The 20,806-nt window shown below is 28.9% G+C and overlaps 1 protein-coding gene and 1 non-coding gene across 2 annotated transcripts in view; one reads left to right on the top strand and one right to left on the bottom strand.

The window, feature by feature from the left end:
• LOC132039878 (myosin-binding protein 7) overlaps positions 1-20,806 on the bottom strand; it is a 50,542-nt gene that overhangs the window by 19,478 nt on the left and 10,258 nt on the right. The gene's annotated exons all lie outside the window — the stretch shown is intronic.
• Positions 13,387-13,490, top strand: LOC132041304 (small nucleolar RNA snoR97). The gene has a single exon (XR_009410999.1). It is a non-coding gene; the product is annotated as a small nucleolar RNA snoR97 (small nucleolar RNA).

Raw genomic sequence — 20,806 nt, 5'->3', positions numbered from 1 at the left:
TGAATTTCACAAGTTTTTCATGAAGTTTCCAAGACTTCATGAATCTTTCATAGAGTTTTGTGCTTAGTTCAAAATTTCCGCATCTTTTATGAAGTTTTCAACTACTATACAAGGGTGAACCTAGAGGTTTATATATAGGTTCACGCCAACTTTGTAGTAGTTTTAATTTGGATGAATGTTGGGTGAAGGTGAGGTGCATTCGAAGGTGGAGAAGTGACAATCAACGTCGAATGCCACTTGTGAAATTTGTTTTCTCTATTTCCATTAAGGAAATCATTTTAAGAAATTTATTTTCCTAAAGACAATGTTTTCTAACAATTTCGACCAACCGAATATGAGAAAATTGAAAAAATGCTTTTTTATAAACCAATACGGATTATCCACGTATGATCACTCCAAATTGGTCTTGAAGATCCAAGAATCTGTTTTCGTTTGCCACTGCCTATCCTACTTTTTACGCAACTCACATAGTTTAACAAGCAATATAATTTAAAGCTTACAATCATGGCCGTGTAATACTTTTTGTTAGTGGTGTCAATGGTTCAGTTCGACCGGTTTTTTGCAAAAATTTATAGCATATCGATTTTTCAATTACTTTACTATATATAATCAAAATTAAACTTTTGAAAACCATCCCAATGAGATCGGTTTTTCTTCGATATCGGTACGGTTCGGTTAATTTCGTTTTTTTTTTTTTGAAAAATCACCTAATGCAATACAAAAAACAAGGATTAAAGGGTGATGGAAGAAACAAACTGAAAACACTACATTATTGATGAATCTCACAAATACTACTATATCTACTTATAACTTATATGGAACACACTACACTATGAATACGTATATTCGTTGCTTCTAAAACAATATTAAAAATTAGAACTGTACATTGGATTGATGGATCTTGCAGGTAGCAAGGCGGAAGCCAACAATTGTGTCAAGACATGATAATTGGTGTTTAAAGAATATTTTTATCATAAGAAACTATTGAAAAGTAGAACTATATAAATAATTGTCATATAGGTAGGGTAATTGTACTAAAAATTAGTTAAAGAATTTGCAATATGAAGTTTTATATAGTTACTACCATTGCTAATTGGAATAAGAACTTCAAAAATTTAGAAAGAATATAAACAAAAACAAGAGGAGAAACAGACGAAACCTTTTCGTCTTCCGGAGCACTTGATGATATTCTCGTGTACTAGTGTTTGAGATATTATGTATTTTGTTTCAATAGGGTCGATCGGTAGGTTTAAGTTTTAATTATAACCCTCTCCATTTAAATTCATCCCAAGGCAAGGCCCGAGGACAAAATATCTAAAGCTATGTATAAAAAATTATGATATATAAAATATATTTCTACATATGTATTTATTTGGTTCGGTTCGGTATTTTTTAAAATAAAAGACCCACCCTAATTATTCGGCACAATTATTGATTTATTTTAAAACCTTCGATTTTATTAAAAAGAACCTAAAAATTGGGTCGGTGAGGTGCAGTTCGGTCGGTTCAACCGATTTTTGAAAAACCATTGACATTGCTACTTTTCATAGTACCCGTTCTTATACGGGAATACATACTCTTTGTAGCAGTTGTCATTTAATATCGTGTTAATAATCGTGCTACTTTTCATAGTACCCGTTCTTATACCGGAACACAGACTCTTTGTAGTAGTTGTCATTTAATATCGTGTTAACAATCGAAATATGGTCGAAATAAAAATCCTCTATTTGAGAGTTTTCATTTACCTGTGAGTTTCATTAGTTAGACCCATAAATGATACGGTAGAAAAATCCGTGTTTTTAAGAAAAAGGATGAAAAAAAAATAGGAGTAGCATTCGTTTCTCCTTGCTTAAATTAGCAAGAAGCAGAACTAGTATTTACTGACCTTAAGCATCATTGGACATTGGAATGCCTAGTCATCATGTTAAGAATAAAGGAGTACTCCCTCTAGTTTAAAATAAGTGAATATTTGAGATTTTTTTTTTGGTTCAAAATAAGTGAATTGTTCAAAATATAAGAGGTTATTAATTAAATTTTTCTAAAATTATCCTATTTTCAAGGGTCATTTGCACGATTGCCCTTCAAAGGCCTTTGGTCTTTAATTTTATCCCCTCAAATTAATGGTCTTTAATTTTTGCTCTTCACCTAATACCATGAGGTTTGGGGTTTGAACCAGGCTCAATAAAAAAAAAATCACTAGGCAGAGTTTCATAACAAAGTTAGGCCTTATGGCATAGTTTTGTAAAATTCTAACTGAATAAAAAAAATTTGGCCTTAATGCAAACCTCTACCTTATGGTATAAGGCAAAACTCTGCCTTGAAGGTAGCTTTACTATATATAATCAAAATTTCTATAATACAAAAATTTATACCATATCAATTTTTCGGTTACTTTACTATATATAATCAAAATTAAACTTTTGAAAACCATCCCAATGAAATCGGTTTTTCTTCGGTATCGGTACGGTTCAGTAAATTTTTGTTTTTGTTTTTTTTTTTTTTTTTTTTTTTGAAAAATCACCTATTGCAATACAAAAAACAAGGATTAAAGAGTGATGGAAGAAACAAACTGAAAACACTACATTATTGATGAATCTCACAAATACAGCTATATCTACTTATATGGAACACACTACATTATAAATACGTATATTCGTTGCTTCTAAAACAATATTAAAAATTATTAAAAACTAGAACTGTACATTGGATTGATGGATCTTGCAGGCCGTAGCAAGGCAGCAAGCCAACAATTGTATCAAGACATGATAATTGTTGTTTAAAGAATATTTTTATCATAAGAAATTATTGAAAAGTAGAACTATATAAATAATTGTCATATAGGTAGGGTAATTGCACTAAAAATTAGTTAAAGAATTTGCAATATGAAGTTTTATGTAGTTACTACCATTGCTAATTGGAGTAAGAACTTTAAAAATTTAGAAAGAATATAAACAAAAAGAATAGGAGAAAACAAACCTTTTCGTCTTCCGGATCAGTTGATGATATTATCGTATACTAGTGTTCGAGATTTTATGTATTTTGTTTCAATAGAGTTGACGGGTAGGTTTAAGTTTTAATTATAGCCCTCTCCATTTAAATTCATCCCAAGGCAAGGCCCAAGGACAAAATATCTAAATCTATGTATCAAAAATTATGATACATAAAATATATTTCTACATATGTATTTATTCGGTTCGGTATTTTTTATAAAATAAAAGACCCACCCTAATTATTCGATACGGTTATTGATTTATTTTAAAACCTTCAGTTTTATTACAAAGAACCTAAAAATCGGGTCGGTGAGGTACAATTCGGTCGGTTCAATCGGTTTTTGAAAAACCATTGACACCCCTACTTTTTGTAGTACCCGTTCTTATATTGGAACACATACTTTCTGTAGTAGTTGTCCTTTAATATCGTGTTAACAGTCGAAATAAAAATCCTCTATTTGAGAGTTTTCATTTACCTGTGAATTTCATTAATTAGACCCATAAATGATATAGTAGAAAAATCCGTGTTTTTAAGAAAAGGATGAAAAAAAAAATAGGAGTAGCATTCGTTTCTCCTTGCTTAAATTAGCAATAAGCAGAACTAGTATTTACTGACCTTAAGCATCATTGGACATTGGAATGCCTGTCATCGTGTTAAGAATAAAGGAGTACTCCCTTCAGTTTAAAATAAGTGAATTTTTGAGGGTTTTTTTTTGGTCCAAAATAAGTGAATTATTCAAAATATAAGAGGTTATTAATTAATTTTTTCTAAAATTATCCTATTTTTCAAGGGTCATTTGCACGATTGCCCTTCAAAGGCACTGGTCTTTAATTTTATCCCCTCAAATTAGTGATCTTTAATTTTTGCCCTTCGCCTAATACCATGAGGTTTGGGGTTTGAACCCGGCTCAATCAAAATTTTAAAAAAATTTGCAAGCCAGAGTTTCATAACAAAGTTAGGCCTTGAGGCATAGTTTTGTAAAATTCTAACTGAATTAAAAAAAAAAAATTGGCCTTAATGCAAACCTCTACCTTAAGGTATAAGACAAAACTCTGCCTGATCAGATAGAGTTTGAGGCAAAACTCTGCTTTGCGAATCCAAACTCTATCTTGCGAATTTTTTTAATTTTATTTTTGACTAAGCGGGGGTTCAAACCCGAAACCAAGGGGTTTTTAGCGAAGGGCAAAATTAAAGACCACCTATTTGAGGGGCAAAAATTAAAGACCAGTGCCTTTAAGGGGCATTCCGCGCAAAAAAATGTACCTTTCAAGAGCTTTTCTATATCCCAACACTCACTCTTTCAATCGTTAAGAAAAGTTTGGAAAAAGATATAGGGTAATTTAGTCAAATGATCATCTCATTAATGCTATTGATTAAATTTATAAGGGGTGTGTCACACTCCAAAAATTCAATTATATTGACTCATTTTATTCTGAAGTACCAAATCTAAAGTAGCTACCAAGTTTTTAGGTGGTCAAAGTATTTTTTTTTTCTTTCGAAAAGGTGCTTAATTTTAAAAAGTGAGATGTTTGTTCAATTTTTTTTTTAGAAAAATAAAGTGATTCTGGGGAGTAGCGGAAGATGTTTTTAAGAAGCTAGAAAAAGTAACGTTTCCAAAAGTATTTTTTTTGAAAAGCACTTTTGAGAAAATAATGTAAAAATAATTTTGAAAAGCTTGACCAAACACTAATTACTACTAAAAAGTATTTTAAAATTAATTAGCCAAACACAAATAACTTTTGACCAAAAGTACTTTTTTGAAAAACACTTTTCAAAATAAGCTAATTTTAAAAGCTTCATAGGTTATTCCATCCGATTCAAAATAAATATCCATTTAGCCTTTAGCCCCTAAGAAAATAACTTCTAAACAAAAATATGTATTTTGACTAAACTACCTTTAATTAAAAGTTACATATTGCCATTAACTTGACACAAAGGGATCTGATTGTTTAACACTTAATAAGGGCAAATCTAGAAAAAATAAAGTTAATTTTTGTCGCTTATTTTGAACCAAAATAAAAGACTAAATTGACACTTACTATGATCCAGAAGCATTTGTAAGATTGGTGCGTTCCGTTCAACAAAACCACTTTCTTTTGTTTGTTCGTCATTTGATATCAATTGTATTAGTAAAATGAAGTACAGAGGAAAAATGAAAAAAGAAAAAAATCCTAGGTTACACTCATATAAGTTGCAGTTGATGGGTGTGACTGGCAAATGTAACTATTTAAAGAAAAATCTGGATTGATCAATTCATCTTTGCTTGAATTTTATCTTTGGGGAACTTGAATGGTACTTCCAAACGTTTGGTGCTCATTTCAAATTGTTTTTTTCTTCATATTGTATAGTATCATTGTTTTTGACTGTATCAATGAATAAAATGTTTGAATATACAGTCAAATCTCTCTATAATGGCAGTGTTTGTCCGAAAAATCCATGGCTGCTATAGTGAAGTGTTGTTATGTATGTATACTGACATTTCATGCTTAGATCTCATTTAGTTGTTATAAACAAAAGTATGCAAAAAGTATTTTTCTGTACTCTTTATGTTATAAACGAAAACAAATACTTGTTAATTTAAAATCTCAATTGATTTTCATATTTCATTAATAAAAATTGAAAAGACTAATAAATTACTCATAAATCCATAACTAGTCGTATTGTACCGATAAAAGATTAAAATCTAAGCATATGCATTTAAAATTAATTAATTAATATTTCAAGTTTGATGTAAAAATTATACAATTGTAGGTTGTTTCGTAAGTTTTACTCTCTTAGTGATAATATTACACTTGAATTGACGAAGATTTTTTTTTAAACTTTCAGTAAAAGGGAATTCAATAGTTTTCCCTTAAAGGCTAGCTGTCTAAGAGCTTTCTTTAAAATCAAGCAATAATATTACTAAAATGTCTCTAAATCTAATTCAATCAGTTCTTTAAAGAGCCAAATTGAGATTTTTCTAAGGGAGGAAGCGGAAATATACATATAGCGTCGGTTCCTGGCTAAGAGCTTAAGAGATGACTCTTATATTTCACCCCAAGTAGCATTAGGTTGAGGTTCTTCATCAGCAATTTTGCTGTCACCTTCTGCATTCGATGTCTCTTGTTCTTTTACTCCAATGACTTGTGCAATAATCTCTTCATCAGTATAAGTTTCAAGGATTCGACATGTTGTATCAAACTCCATATAAGTGGTAGCATCCTATGGGGATTTTTTTTTTCCGGCAAAAGACAACATCCTATGCTTGATTAGTGTTATGAGATGGGATTTGTGCTATAATTTTTTTTTTTTTAAATTTAGATATTTGTACTTAAAATTTACCATGTGCATGACATTAATAATGATTAATATAAATATTTTAATATTTTGTAGAGGCGCATCCAGGATTTAAATTCTAGGAGTTCAACCTTAAGATTTTTAGTATTGCATCCATTATATCTTCAAAGTTATGGGTTCATATCTACTATTTATTACAGTTTTCATAATTTCTTGCACATAAATTTATACTCCGCCTCGTAAGTTAGGGGTTCTATTGAACCCCCATTTATTATGCTAGATACACCCCCTGATATTTTGTATATTAATATATTTCCTACAAAATATTATTACACAATATTGAGTATGACTGTTATAGAGAGGTAATTTTACAAAGAGTGTACCGCTATAATGAGTGCCATTGCTGTTACAGGTAGAATGCTGTTATAGAGAAGTAAAAAATAACATGAAAAATCGGTTCCGAAAAAAATTAGGCCGGTATAACGAATGTCAATTATAGAGAGTTTTGACTGTATTGTATTGATTCTTTGTGGTTTAATAACATATTTATTGTTTGGTTTGACTGTATGACACTATATATAGTATCGTATTATATTGTTTTGTCTTTGTATTAATGAATACAATGTTTGGATAGACTATATTATTTGTTGTCGTTTAATAACATCTTTATTGTTTGGTTTGACTGTATGGTACTATATAAAGTATCGTACTATATTGTTTTGTACTGTATTAATGAATAGAATGTTTGGATAGACACTATTGTTTGTTGTGGTTTAATAGCTACTTTTTGTTTGGTTTGACTGTATGGTACTATATATAGTATCATAGTATATTGTTTTGTCTTTGTATTAATGAATATAATATTTGGATAGACTCTATCATTTGTTGTGATTTAATAACATTTTTATTGTTTGGTTTGACAGTATGGTACTATATAATAACGTGTAAGTTTACCAAAATACCCTAACTCTTAATAACAAACTATTATATATATATATATTTATAAAACTAAGATAAAGGATAAAATAGGAAATTTAAAATATAAGTAGGCGGTTGGTGGTGATGGTTGGATGGGTGGTGTGGGGGTGGGGGTGGGTGTTGGCGAGGGGTAGTATGGTGGGTGGAGTGTGGTATAATGGAGAAATCATCTATATATATATATATATATATATATACTAGTATGGTATGTCGTGCTTTGCACGGCCCAACATGAAAAGGAATTTAATTAGACAATTTATTTCTAGCTTAATTTAAAATTTTCAATAAGTTGGTAACCCTTAAAGTAACATAATATACCTAAGCATCATAACCGAGTGTCACTAAACTATAACAACATAAATAAAAGTATTATATACAATTGTTCTAATTTCTTTACATAAAATTGAGAGTTACAAAAATTAAGTAGATCTTTTAAAGATTGATGCAGCCCACCATTGATCATCCCAAATCATCTCTAGTTTTGACTGTAGATCGCAAGTCACTATAACAACGATTTACATTTTCTTTGCTTGTCGATCTCTTTATTTATACGGAATCAAGTACCTTAATTATCATTTTGATATTCATCTTCTCTGATTCTGTTATTTTCTTTTGGTCATCCATCTAAATATTTTATAATAACTTCTACTGTATTGTATTGGAACTAATTTGATATTTTAATTCTTACCTGGTTTGGCATGGTGTATGTTTTGTTTCTGGTTGGCTTTTCATTGTTCTTTCTTTTTATAACTTTTGGAAAGGAATAATCACAATGAAGTCTATATCTAATTCAACCTCCACCCCCCCCCACCACCCCCCACAACCTCCCTTATCCCTCCTCGTTGGTTGGTTTTGATTTTTTTCTTAAAGATAATAAAAGGAACATTTCTATATTAATGTTATCTTAGACTTTTCTAAAGCTTGTAGAAGATCCTACTAATTAATTACCCTTTGCATTTAACAATAGCTTAGAGACTATTGTTTTCACTATCTGAACTTCATTATATGTGTTTTAGTAGGAATTTTGAGTTGTTAAAAAGAATCATTATATATGATCTTGCCTCTATAGCAAATTGAGGTTTTGTCCATGATAGCGGAAGCAAATATCTTTATAGAAGTAATTCATGCATTATTTAGTGGAAAAGCTTACAACGTAGAGCAATATTGGTCAAAAATCTTTGTTAATACCTTTATGTTGACATTGTTGCATTTTTCTATTCACTGAATATTTTTATTAAAATAAGTCTTGAAAAAATATTGAAGCGAAATAATTTCCACTCAACTACAATATTATTTAATATTAATTTATGATAACGTTTAGGGGCACATGTTACGGTCATAAATAACTCAATTATATACTGTCAAGAGAGTCTATGCAAACAATTAATATTAGGAAGGGAGTAATAAAACCTTTTAATTAAGAAGTAATTTCATCCCCGAACATACGGCCTTACACGTCACAAATTATGGCTTAAAGAATCAACCCCATTTCTTTACTATTTACCAAGTGTATGGTACAAAATAGTTCTATTATATTAACATCATAACAAATGATGAAATGTGGGATTTGAACATAAAGTCAGAAATGTTGAGTTATGATAAGTGTTATTGAGTCTTTGAATGTGTGAGAATGAAATAGTGAAGAATTATTGAGATCAAATCTTAATCTGCAAAAACCTTTCCACCTAACTAAATATTTATTCTGTTTCTCTTATTTTACTTTACATTTGAAACCTGATTTTATTTTGAAAAATATTTGTCATTTGATTTTTAATTAAATCAATTTTTTTAGTTATTTAGATGCTTGTAATTGAAAAAATAATTTGACATATACAATTACATGTAAAATTCAGTGACAAGATAATTTTCATACTTTCCCGTAAAAATTATATCACATAATTAGGTTCTTTCAAAAATAATAAAAGATTTTAAAATACAAAAGAAGAGAAGGTCCTAAGTATATTATATATACTAAAAGCAAGAAAAAGACACCAACTAAAGTAGTTGGTGACAATCCGCAATTTGTGAGGGAGCACGTGTCACCTTTAGTGTGGGAGACATTGGCCCACAACTAAGAGGGACAAATCAGTAACTAAAATAAATGTAATGCATGAGGTACAATTTGGAACAGCTATGTTTGTCCTTTGTTTGTCCCGTCAACTCCCATTTCTATAATAGAAGAAGAAGAATATATGAAAGCAGGACACTAGTCCGCTAATGTGGCATCCCAAGCATTACAGAATCACAGGGTTTTATTTATCTATTTTTACATTTTTGCCAATTAATTTCTATAGGAAAAACAGTTCGAAAAAGTTCAATAAACAGAAACGTCGCTCCATCAAATAAAATAACATCTGGGATAAAAAATGTCGCTTTACCAATTTTCCCTTATCCCACTCTCTCTGTCTCTCTCCGGTTCTTCTTCCCCTCTTTGCTTCAGAAGTTATTGCATGAACAAGTTGAATCAACAACTCTTTACTTCAGCACTTTTTGCAATAGAAACTTAAAAAATCTTCTCCGGGCCCCACAAAACTCCTCCAATTGGCCAGTATGTGACTTTTCATTTCATAACCAATTTCTCTAACTTCTGTCGCATTCAACTATTTCCCTGTCGATTTACCAAGGGCAGAAGTGGTAAAAACTTTTTGGCTACAGCGCGAATTCTGTTTTAGTCACATTATGCTTGTGACGATTCCACTAAACTTGACAAAATGGGTTTAATTCATCCCGAAATATGCCACGTGGCACGACAAGTGTAGTCGCGCCAACAGGCGTGTGACGAGTGCCACGTCGATTTTTTTTTTTAAAAGAAAAATCAATTTTGGAATATTCATAAAAAAAGTATAAATTTTTAAAATCAGAAAAAACTAATTTTTTTTTTTAAAATGTGGAAAACCCTTCTTTTTTTTTTTAAATAAATCTGGACTGAATTTTTTATTAAAAAATTTGAAACTTCTTAAATCTTGAAAACTGAGAGACCCGTTATTTAAAAAAAAAAAAAAAAATTGAAAAATTTATTTATTTTTAATTAAAAAACTTGGACTTTTTAACAATCTGGAAAACTAAATAAACTCATTTTTCTAAAAAATAATCTGAAAAATTGAATTTTTGGTTAAAAACCTGGACTTTTTTAAAATGCGGGATCGATTTTTTTTTAAGAATAAAGTGGAAAAGCGATAATTTTTTTTTCTAGATTTAAAAACTAATCTAATTTTCGGGGGATTATTTTTTTTAAAAAAATGGGTTTTCTACATTTTTAAAAAAAAATTTTTCCAGTTCTTTTTTAAAGAAGTGTCTTAAAAGAATCATGAAAATCTGGATTTTTTAGGACACTTTTAAAAAAATATCAAGTTTTCATTTTTTATATAAAAAAAAAAATCCATTTTTTACAGATATTTTAATTAAAGCATGTAGTTTTTCGGTTTTTTTTTTAAATCAAATATTCCAGATTTAAAATAAATATTTCATTGTTCCGGATTTTTTTATAAAAAAAATTAGTTTTACATTTTTTCAAAACAATTTGCTACATGTGGAGGACACATAGGATGAAAATGCCATGTGGCATTAATATTTTACACGTGGAGGCCACATAAGCCTTATTTTACGGTGGACCCGCGGTGACTACACTCACTCGGGTCATGAGCTCGGGGGTGTAATAAAACGCATTTAAGCGAGGTTTAGGGTGTCTTGAAGTCGTATTGATAGTTTGGGGGTAAAGATTCAAAAGCGTCTTGCGAGGATTCGGGGCGTTTTAGTTACTTAAGCCATTTCCTAATTCTTCCAATTACTTAAACTTCGCTCTATGACTCCCTTATCCTTTGGAAAAAAAAAATGAAAAAAAAGAAAAAAGAAAAAAAAAAGGAAACCCCATACTCTACTTCAAACAGTTATTGGAAAAATCCGATTTGTTAGGATGCGCCGACTGTTTTTTTAGGAAACCAACAAGAAGACGATAAAAATGGGGCTCTCACAAGAGGACCGGGGTGTTTGAGGACCTTTCTAATGTTTAAAATTATCAAAAAAAATTCGATGGTCAAATTCTAATGGACAAAGAGGTACTTATTCTTACAAGTCAGTCTCTTTTTCCTTTTTGTATGGACGTCCGTAGATTTTACTAAGCAATCTATGTTTATAATGGGTTGGTTCTCATGAAACTGGGTTTCGGGATTCTATTGGAACTTGAAGATGAAATATTTCGGCTTTTCACTCTAAGTTTCTGAATAATGCTATATTCATTCTGTCACTCTTTCAGGTGTCTGTTTTGAGTATGTGCTTTGATACATTCATTAAGTGCGACTCAAAAAAAAGACCCCTGAAAACAAATGCTCTCGACCGTATCTCTTTATTGTCTCTTTGCTTTTCAATTTGATGTTATTTTTATTGCCCTCAAAGCAACGAGTTGTGTGAAAATTGCCAATTTTCTGCTCCATCATTAAAATACCTTTGTCTTGAAAATGTATTGTAGTTGTCAAAAATTAGAAAATAAGTGCAGAAAAGATCCCAAAGGTTTGTTACCCTGTTGGTTTTGAAGGGTTAAAAAGGTACAGTTAATAGAGATCAATTGTTCAAGTGATCATAGGTTTTATTTTGATGGTTATCTGAAATATGCAAAGAAGTTCAAGGGGGGTATCTATGTATCTGGCCCTTAAAGTATAATATATCTTTGTTATCCAGTATTCTTGATTTCTGATTAATATTAGGTTGGTTGTAGCAATGAATTTGGTAATGTGCCTTTTTGTGAGATCCAATGAATCTCAAATGGTTTATTATTTAGTACATGTTTGTTCAATCTTCTTGAGGCTTGCTTTTAGGTGTTCTCCATTTCAAACAATAAGATTCTAACGGATGTGCTTTGACGGAAACTTTTGTGGATAATATCTAAGGTAGACCTGCTTTGATGTTTAGTGTATTTTCATCATTATTTCTCATGGTATTTTTGCTCCATGAAACATATTTGACATTTTTTTTTTTAAAAAACACTTAGAGGAACACGGTGAAGCAAGTTAATCCACCATTACAACTTTCTTAGAAGCGGAACCAAAGTTTTATGATTGATCACTTCTATATCACATCCTAGAATGCAACTTACAAAGCTTTCCATCTGAGCAATTAAAAAAAATTAAAAGACATTTTTACACTCTGAATACTTTTTGGGAAATCAGCTAAGTACAAGATTAGTTCTGATTTCGCCCATTGCAACATAGTGTTAACTGAAGGGTATTTGCAATGACTATGATTTCACTTAGTATGCATTCCCTGAATTGAGTGTTCCAATTCAATTTGTTATGAATGTATAGTGAGATCAAGATGAGTGTTTTTTAAATTCAGACTGAGATAGAAACTATTGCATATTGACAACAAGAATGCACGAGAATTTTCATTACAACAAAAGAAGAGACACTAGGAAGTTTCTCTTTGTTAGATCTTTTTTCTTGGGAGGTTATTTTTGTTGTATTTTTGCCAATTTTAATGGAATGTCGATATCATTTAACCGGTTCTTTATCTCTTGAACCTATGGCTTGGATGTATTGCTGGTTCCATAAGAATTTTTAGTATGAGGAGATAGAAATATCGGATACCATGAAACTTTAGATAATGGAAAGTTCAGTTCCGTCCATAATAATGCAAAAGTTGTGTCCTGTTGATATTGGATTACGGTTATCTATAAGTTCTAATTTCTGGTAATGCTTCTTTTGCACCAGATTGTGTCTTGTCCTATCATTGTGGATGATGCTCCTCTTCATTTTACGGTTACTATGGCGAAAAGGAGTTGTGGTTATCACTAAATTTTGTACCAAATAAGCAGCACAATGATATGTTGAAGGAGAAAGGAAATAGAGATTGAAGCGGAATTCCTCAAAGCTTTCATTAGTACAAGGAGTACAAAATTTTATTTTTTTCGGTAGCTACTTACAGGTGTTTTCTTTTCGTTAATTAGTATAATATTAATATGTATATTACTCTTCACGAGTTTCTCTTTGTATGATTAAAAAAAAAATTAAAAGGGTTAAATGATGTTATTTGCTTGATAGATGCTTGTATTGGTTTCCTGTTAAAGACAGATTTTCCTTTTTGCCCTTTCTGATAGTGAGATAAGATGGAGGATATTTTTCTTTTATTTAGATGATGATGAATCTACAGGTTTCATTTTTGAAGTGATATTTGAAAATGTTTTTTGAGTGCTTTCACCAGCTTCTTCTTTTGTACTACTCACATATTTGGAGTTAAATGAAAGCAGTACAATCTTATCTTCTGTCGTAGTTGAACCCAAAAAAATACAAATCAATTTTGCCATCACTTGTACAGACTGACAATGGAAGGGAAAAAAAGCTTCACTGGCAATGTTATCTTACCCATTATAACTGAAAACGTCTTTAATTACTTAAGATCTTTTTAAAATAAAAGCTAAAAAATATTTTAATTTTATTCAGATAAATATTTCCATTTTATCCCAATTTCTTTCCATATTTTAAGTCTTACGGTCCTTTCATTTAATTTACTTATTTTGTAAGTTCGATGAGGTTTAAATTTTCTAGTATATATATAACGGAAAAAGGTCAAATATCGCCATCCAATTATAAAAATGGCTTCATTTATCTTTTCGTCGATAGTTTGGCTCATTATCTTGAATTGAGCCATAGAAATGGGCTCATTTATCTTATCGAATCCGAGAAATGGTACTCGTTTTATGTCATTTCATTGATAGTTTATTCATTTTATGTCGTGATAAATGACTAAAATATTCCGTACCATGTATTCATTAAGCGATTTTACGTACGTATATATGACACGTGGCCTCCAACTAGATTTTGGTTGTGGGTGGGTAAGGTGTACGGATCGAATTTTTTATTTATTTGGTATTTAAAATTAGGCTGATTTAATTAAACGACGTAGCCTCTAATTGGAGGCCACATGTCATATTTGGTATTATAAAGCAGGCGTTAATGAAAAATGGCATGAATGAGTCATTTAGTGAAGACGATAATAAATAATTATTATTGATGAGTGGCACAAATGAGCGGTTCATTTCGCATGGATTGATAAGCGAAATGAGAATCGTTTAAAAAATAGTTTGATGGCGTAAGCAATTATGACAGTGGCGTAAATAGTAATTTTCGATAGTTGGATCGTTTGAGCCTTTTTAGCCTATATATAATTACGGGACGTAAGTACGGTGACGTGGCGTGCGCCGTTATCAGTAATTACATTATCTTTTTCCCCCTTTTCTGATTTTTCTTCTATTATTTTTATTTATTTTACCATAACTAACACTTACCGTCTCTTTAAGTGTTTCCTCCCAAAATGTCTCCACTGTTTCCTTCCGAAACGTCTCCTTCAGCCCTTTATATCGTTTTCCCTACAAATTTGTTATTCGTTCTTTATCCAAATGCTCTATTAATAGTGAACAAAAACTGTCCTATCAATTATGAAAACCGTTCTACACTAGAAATACCGGAGTACATGTCTTCTGTTTATAGAGCCGTGAAGTTGAGTAAGAGCGAGAGAAGCGGCGATTCAGACAAGGAAGAGTTACAAGCGAGTATTCATCATGACAATTTTAACGAATAACGTCAGTTTCCGGCGCCGGTGATGGCATCAAGTCGCCACCGAAGTCGAAAACAAGGCATTTTCCAACTACGACGAAAGTCTTCCGGCAACGAAGGCTTCGAAATTGTTTCACAAACGGTCGCCTTTGTACAGAGGTGGAGCTTTCTATTTTTACCTTCTTTCTTTTTTTGGACTATATTTTAAAATGTTCAGAAAATTACAAGGCGGTATCAAATAAAGGCAGCCAAGGAAGTAAACAAAAAAAAATTAGTTTTTATTTCTATGAGTACGAAACAATAATTGCCACTACTGAGGAATTGTAAATTGCAATGTACTTTCAAGTTTAGTAGATCTCCATTGTATTCTACGTCTTTATTTCATTGAATCCAATTTTACAATCTTGTGGTTTGATTTGGCAATCATTTGTTTCTGTTTCTTTTTGTTTTCATTTCTTTTATACTTTTTTGTTCGTTAGTTTGTTAGTTAAATATGTTTCATCACATTGTGGTATTCACTGGGTATGTTGTTGTTTGTGTAGCAACAATTGCCAATATCCTATAGTACTATTGGTATTTTTGTTATGGTCGCAGGTTGTTTTAGGCATAGGTGCTATACTAAAGCTATTTATGGCAACGTTCATGCGGAAATTATCTACGATTAGTGATATCCTAATATTTTATTTGATAAGTTTGAAAATATACAATTAGTGATATCATATAGTAAGAATTTAATTAGAGGGACATAACAGAGTGTGTGCGCGCGCGCGTGACAGAGATATGCCAGATTCAGATAAACCCTTCGTTAAAGGGCCTTACAATTTAGCTTCCCACAAGAAGGAAAATTTAGCTAAGCTTACATTAAAATTTCTAAAATATTAGGTGTTAATTTCTGTATTTCAAAAAAATCCATTTTGACTAATTTCGGTATTTCAAAAAAATCCATTTTGACCTGTAATAAAAAAGAAAATTCCACGCTCACATATTTATTCCACTAAAACAAAATAAGAGTTAGTCTAGGGCGGAATATTCCAAAAAAGAATCACATGAGAGAGATGCTAAAACAAATTTATCTCTTTATTAATAAAAAAGGTTATTCACGAATTCTACATAAAAAGTGAGACCCTGAGAGGACCTACATTAGTTAACGTTTCTTCCCAATTAAGAGGATTGTATCTCTCTATTAATCATTATAAAACTATAAAAGTTTTTTATTTTTTAAATTTAGTACTATTGAACTTTTTATCATCCTTATTGATTAAATTTCTAAGAAAAGTAATTTGTAGACCACGCGTCGCGCGGGCACATTGACTAGTGAAATAAGTAACCACACAAAAGCTACCAAATCTGTGGTTACAAAAATTTAATTTTTTTTATGGTTATATAACCATGGGTTCTTTTTTTTTTTTTATTTTTTTTTTTTTAAAAAAAAAATTTTATTTTTTTTTTTTGGGAAAAATTTTTTTTTTTTTAAAAAAAATTTTTAAAAACTTTTTTTTTGGAAAAATTTTTTTTTTAAAAAATTTTTTTTTTTTTGGAAAATTTTTTATCCAAAAAAAATTTTTAAAAAAAAAAAATTTTTTAATTTTTAAAAAAAAAAACCCCAAAAAAAAAAAGGGAAAGGGGTTTTTGCCCCCGGAAGGGAAAAAAAAATTTAAAAAAATTTTTTAAAAAAATTTTTTTTTTTTTTAAAAAAAAATTTTTAAATTTTTTAAAAAAAAAAAAATTTTTTTTTTTTAAAAAAAAAACCCCCCCCTTTTTTTTTTTTAAAAAAAAAAAAAAAAAGGGGGAAAAAAAAAAAAAACCCCCCAAAAAATTCCAAAAAAAAATTTTTTTAAAAGGTTTTTTAAAAAAAAAAGGAGAAAAAAAATTTTTTTTTTTTTAAAAATTTTTTTTAAAAAAAAAAAAAAATTTTTAATTTTTTTTAAAAAAAAAGGGGGTTTTTTTTTAAAATTTTTTTTTTAAAAAAAAAAATTTTTTTTAAAAACCCCGGGCCTTTTTTTTAATTAAAAAAAAAAAATTTTTAAAAAAGGGGGAAATTTTTTTAAAAAAAAAAACAAAATTTTCCAAAGGGGGTTTTTTTTTAAAAAAAAAAATTTTTAAATTTTTTAAAATTTTTGGGGGGTTTTAAAAATTAAATTTTTTTTTTTTGGGGGGAAAAAAAAATTTTTTTTTTTTTTTGGTTTTTTGGGGGGGAATTTAAAGGCCCGGGGGGGGGGCCCAAAAAAAAAAAAAATTTTTTTTGTTTTTGGGGGGGGAAAAAAAAATTTTGGGGAAAAAAAAAAAGGGGGTTTAAAAATTTTTGGGGAAAGGGGGGGGTTTTTTTTTTGGGGGCAAAATTTTTTTTTAATTATTTTTCCCAAAAAAATTTGGTTTTAAAAAAAAAAAAAAATTTTTTTTGGGGAAAAAAATTTTTTTCTTAAAAAATTTTTTTTTTTTCCCCAAAATTTAAAATTTTTTAAATTTAAAAATTTTTTTTTTAAAAAGGGGGGAAAAAAAAAAAAAGGGAAAAAAAAAAAAAAAATTTTAAAAAAAATTTTGGGAAAAAAAAAATTGGGTTTTTGGGGGTTTAAAAATTTAAAAGGGATTTTCCCTTTTTTTTTCCCCCAAAAAGGTTTTTTAAAAAACCCCCTTTTTTTTAAAAAAAATTTTAAAAAAAAAAAGAAAAAGGGGAAAAAAATTTTTTTTTTTTTTTAAAAGGGGTGGGTTTTAAAAAAATTTTTAAAAAAATTTTTGGGGGAAAGGGGTTTAATTTTTTGGGTTTTAAAAAAATTTGGGGGGGTTTTTTTTTTTTTAAAGGGTTTTTTTTTTTTTTTTTTAAAAAATTGGAATTTGAATTTTTTAAAAGGGGAAATTTTGGGTTTTTTTTAAAAAGGGGCCTTTTTTTTTTTAGAAAAAATTTTTTTTTTTAAATTTTTTTAAAAAAAAAAAAAAAATTTTTAAAAAAAAAGGGGGGTTTTTTAAAAAAAATTTTTTTTGGGGAAAAAATTTTTTTTTTTTTTAAAAAAAAAAAAAAAATTTTTTTGGGGAAAAAAAAAAATTTTTTTTTTAAAAACTTTTTTTTTGTTTTTTAACCCGGGGGGGTTTTTTTTTTTCTTCAAAGGGGGGGTTTTTTTTTTTTTTGGGGGGGGGGGGGAGGGGTTTTTGGGGGGTTTTTAAAAAAAGGAAAAAGGGGTTGGTTTCCTTAAAAAAAGGAAATTTAAAAAAAAAAAAAATTTTTTTTGGTTTTGTTTTTTAATTTTGAAAAAGGGGGTTTTTTTAAAAAAAAAAATAATTTTTTTTTTCTTTTAAGGGGGGGAAAAAAAAAAAAACCAAAAATTTTTTAAAAAAAAACCCTTTTTGGTTTTTTTTTGGGGGTTGAATTAAAACCCTTTTTTTTTGGGGAAAAAATTTTTTAAAAAAAAATTTTTTAAAAAAAAAATTTTTTTCCCAAATTTTAAAAAAAATTTAAAAAAACCCCCCCCCCCTTTTCCCCGGGGGGGGGAAAAAAAAAGGGGGGGGAAATTTTTTGGGGGGGGAAAAAAAATTTCTTTTCCATTTTTTTTAAGTTTTTAATTTGGTTTTAAAAAAAACCCTTTAAAATTTTTTTTTTTTTTTTAAAAATTTTTTTAAAAAAAAATTTTTAACCCAAAAAATTTTTTTTTAAAATTTTTGACCTTTTTGGGGAAAAAAAAAAAAAATTTTTTTTAAACCAAAAAAACCCCAAAAAAAAACAAAAAAATTTAAAAAGGGGGGGAAAAAAAAAAAATTTTTTTAGGAAAAATTTTTTAATTTTTTAAAAAATTTTAAAAATAAACCCTTTTTTTTAAAATTTTTTTAAAAAAAATTTTTTTAAAAAATTTTTTAAATTTGTTTAAAAAAATTTTTTTTTCCCTTTTTTTTTTTTTAAAAATTTAAAAAAATTTTTTTTTGGGGGGGAAAAAAAAAAAGGGGGGTTTTAAAAAGGGGGGGTTTTTTTAAAAAATAAAAGGGTTTTTTTTTTTTTTTGGGGGTTTCCTTTTTTAAACCAAGGGAAAAAAAGGTTAAAAAAAATTTTTAAAAAAAAAAGGGGGTTTTTTTTGGGGGGGAAAGGCCCTTTTTTTGGGGGGCCCGGGGCCCCTTCAAAAACCCGGGGTTTTTTTAAAAAAAAACCCCCCTTTTGGGGGAAAAATTTAAAAAGGGGGGTTTTCCCCCCCCGGGGGAAAAAAAAGAAAATTTTTTGGGGTTTGGGGCCTTTCCCCAAAAAAATTTTTTTGGGGGGGGGGAAAAAAAAACCCCCCCTTTTGGGTTTTTTTGGGGTTTAAAAAAGGGGGGGGGGGGGGTTTTTGGGGGGGTTTTTTTTGGGGGGGGGAAGGGGGTTTTAATTTGGGGGGGTAAAGGGGGGGGGAAAAAATTTTGGGGGGAGGGGGAAAAAAAAAAAGGGGGGAAATTTTTTTTTAAAAAAGGGGTTTTTTCCCGGGGGGTTTTTGGGGGGGGTTTTTTTTTTAAAAAAAGGGGGGGAAATTTTTTGGGAAATTTTTTTTTTTTTTAAAAAAAAACTTGGTTTTTTAAAATTTTGGGGGTTTTTTTGGGGGGTTGGCCCCTTTTTTTAAAAATTTAAGGGGTTTTTTTTTTTTTAAAAAAAAAAGGGGGGGGTTTTTTTTTTTTTAAAAAACCCCCAAAGGGGGTTTTTTTTTTTAAAAAAAAAAATTTTTTTAAGATTTTTTTTAAAAAAAAAAAAAATTTGGGAAAAAATTTTAAATTTTTTTTTAAAAAAAAAAAATTTAAAAGGGGGGGAAAAAAAAAAAGGGGGGGGTTTTTTTTTTGGGGGGAAAAAAATTAGGGTTTTAAAAAAATTTTTTTTGGGGGGGCCAAAAGGGGAAAAAAAATTTTTTGGGGGGAATTTTTTTAAAAAAAAAAGGGGGGGTTCGGGGCCTTGGGGGCCCCCCCCCCCTTTTTTTTTTTTTGGGGGGTTTAAAATTTTTTTCTTTTAAAAAAAAAAAGGGGCTTAAAAAAATTTTTTTTTTTTTGGTTGGGTTTCCCCTTTTTTTTGGGGGGTTTTTTTTTTTTTGGGGGTTTTTCCCCCCTTTTTTTTTTTTTTTTTAAATTTTTTCCCCAAAAAATTAAGGGGGGAAAAAAAAACCTTTTAAAAAAAAAAACCCCTTTTTTAAAAAAAAATTTCCCCAAAAATTTTTTTTTTTTTTCGGTTTTAAAACCTTTTTTTTTCCCCCCTTTTTTTTTTTTTTTAAAAAAACCCTTTTTTTTTTTCAAATTTTTTAAAAATTTTTTTTTTTTTTTTCCCCCCTTTTTTTTTAAAAAAAAAAAAAAATTGGGAAAAAAAAAATTTTTTGGAAAAAAAAAAAAATTTTTTAAAAAAAAAAAAAAAAATTTTTTTTAAAAAATTTGGGGGAAAAAGGGTTTTTTTTTTTTTGGGAAAATTTTTTTTACTTAAAAAAATTTTTTTTTTTTGGTTTTAAAAAAAACCCAAAGGGGGAAAAAAAAAACCCCCCAAAAAAAAAATTTTTTAAAAAAATTTTTTTTTTTTTGTTTTTAATTTTTTTTTTAAAAATTTAAAAATTTTAAAATTTTAAAAAAAATTTTAAAAAATTTTTTTTTAAAAAAAAATTGGGTTTTTTTTAAAATTTAATTTTTAAATTAAAAACCCCCTTTTCTCCCCTTTTTTTTTTTCCCAAAAAAAAAAATTTGGGGGTTTTAAAATTTTTTTTTTCCCAATTTTTTTTCCCCCCCTTTTGGGTTTTTTTTAAAAAAAAAAAAAAAAAAAAAAAAAAAAAATTTTTAAAAAAATTTTTAAAAAAAAAAAAGGGGAAAAGGGGGGGGAAAAATTTTTTAAAAAGAAATTTTTTGGGGAAAATTTTTTTTTTAAAGGGGAAAAAAAAAAAAAATTTTTTTCCCAATTTAAAATTTTTTTTCCCCTTTTTTTTTTTTAAAAAAAAAATTTTTTTTAAAAAAAAATTTTTCCCCCCCAAAAAAAATTTTTTTAAAAAAAATTTTTCCCCCCCCCCCCCAAAAAAAAATTTTTTTAAAAAAATTTTTAAAAA

Source organism: Lycium ferocissimum, chromosome 12 (assembly GCF_029784015.1).
Source record: "Lycium ferocissimum isolate CSIRO_LF1 chromosome 12, AGI_CSIRO_Lferr_CH_V1, whole genome shotgun sequence".
NCBI lineage: Eukaryota > Viridiplantae > Streptophyta > Magnoliopsida > Solanales > Solanaceae > Lycium > Lycium ferocissimum.
Note: the sequence above shows the minus strand (reverse complement) of the source record. Positions and strands in the feature narration are given on the sequence as shown.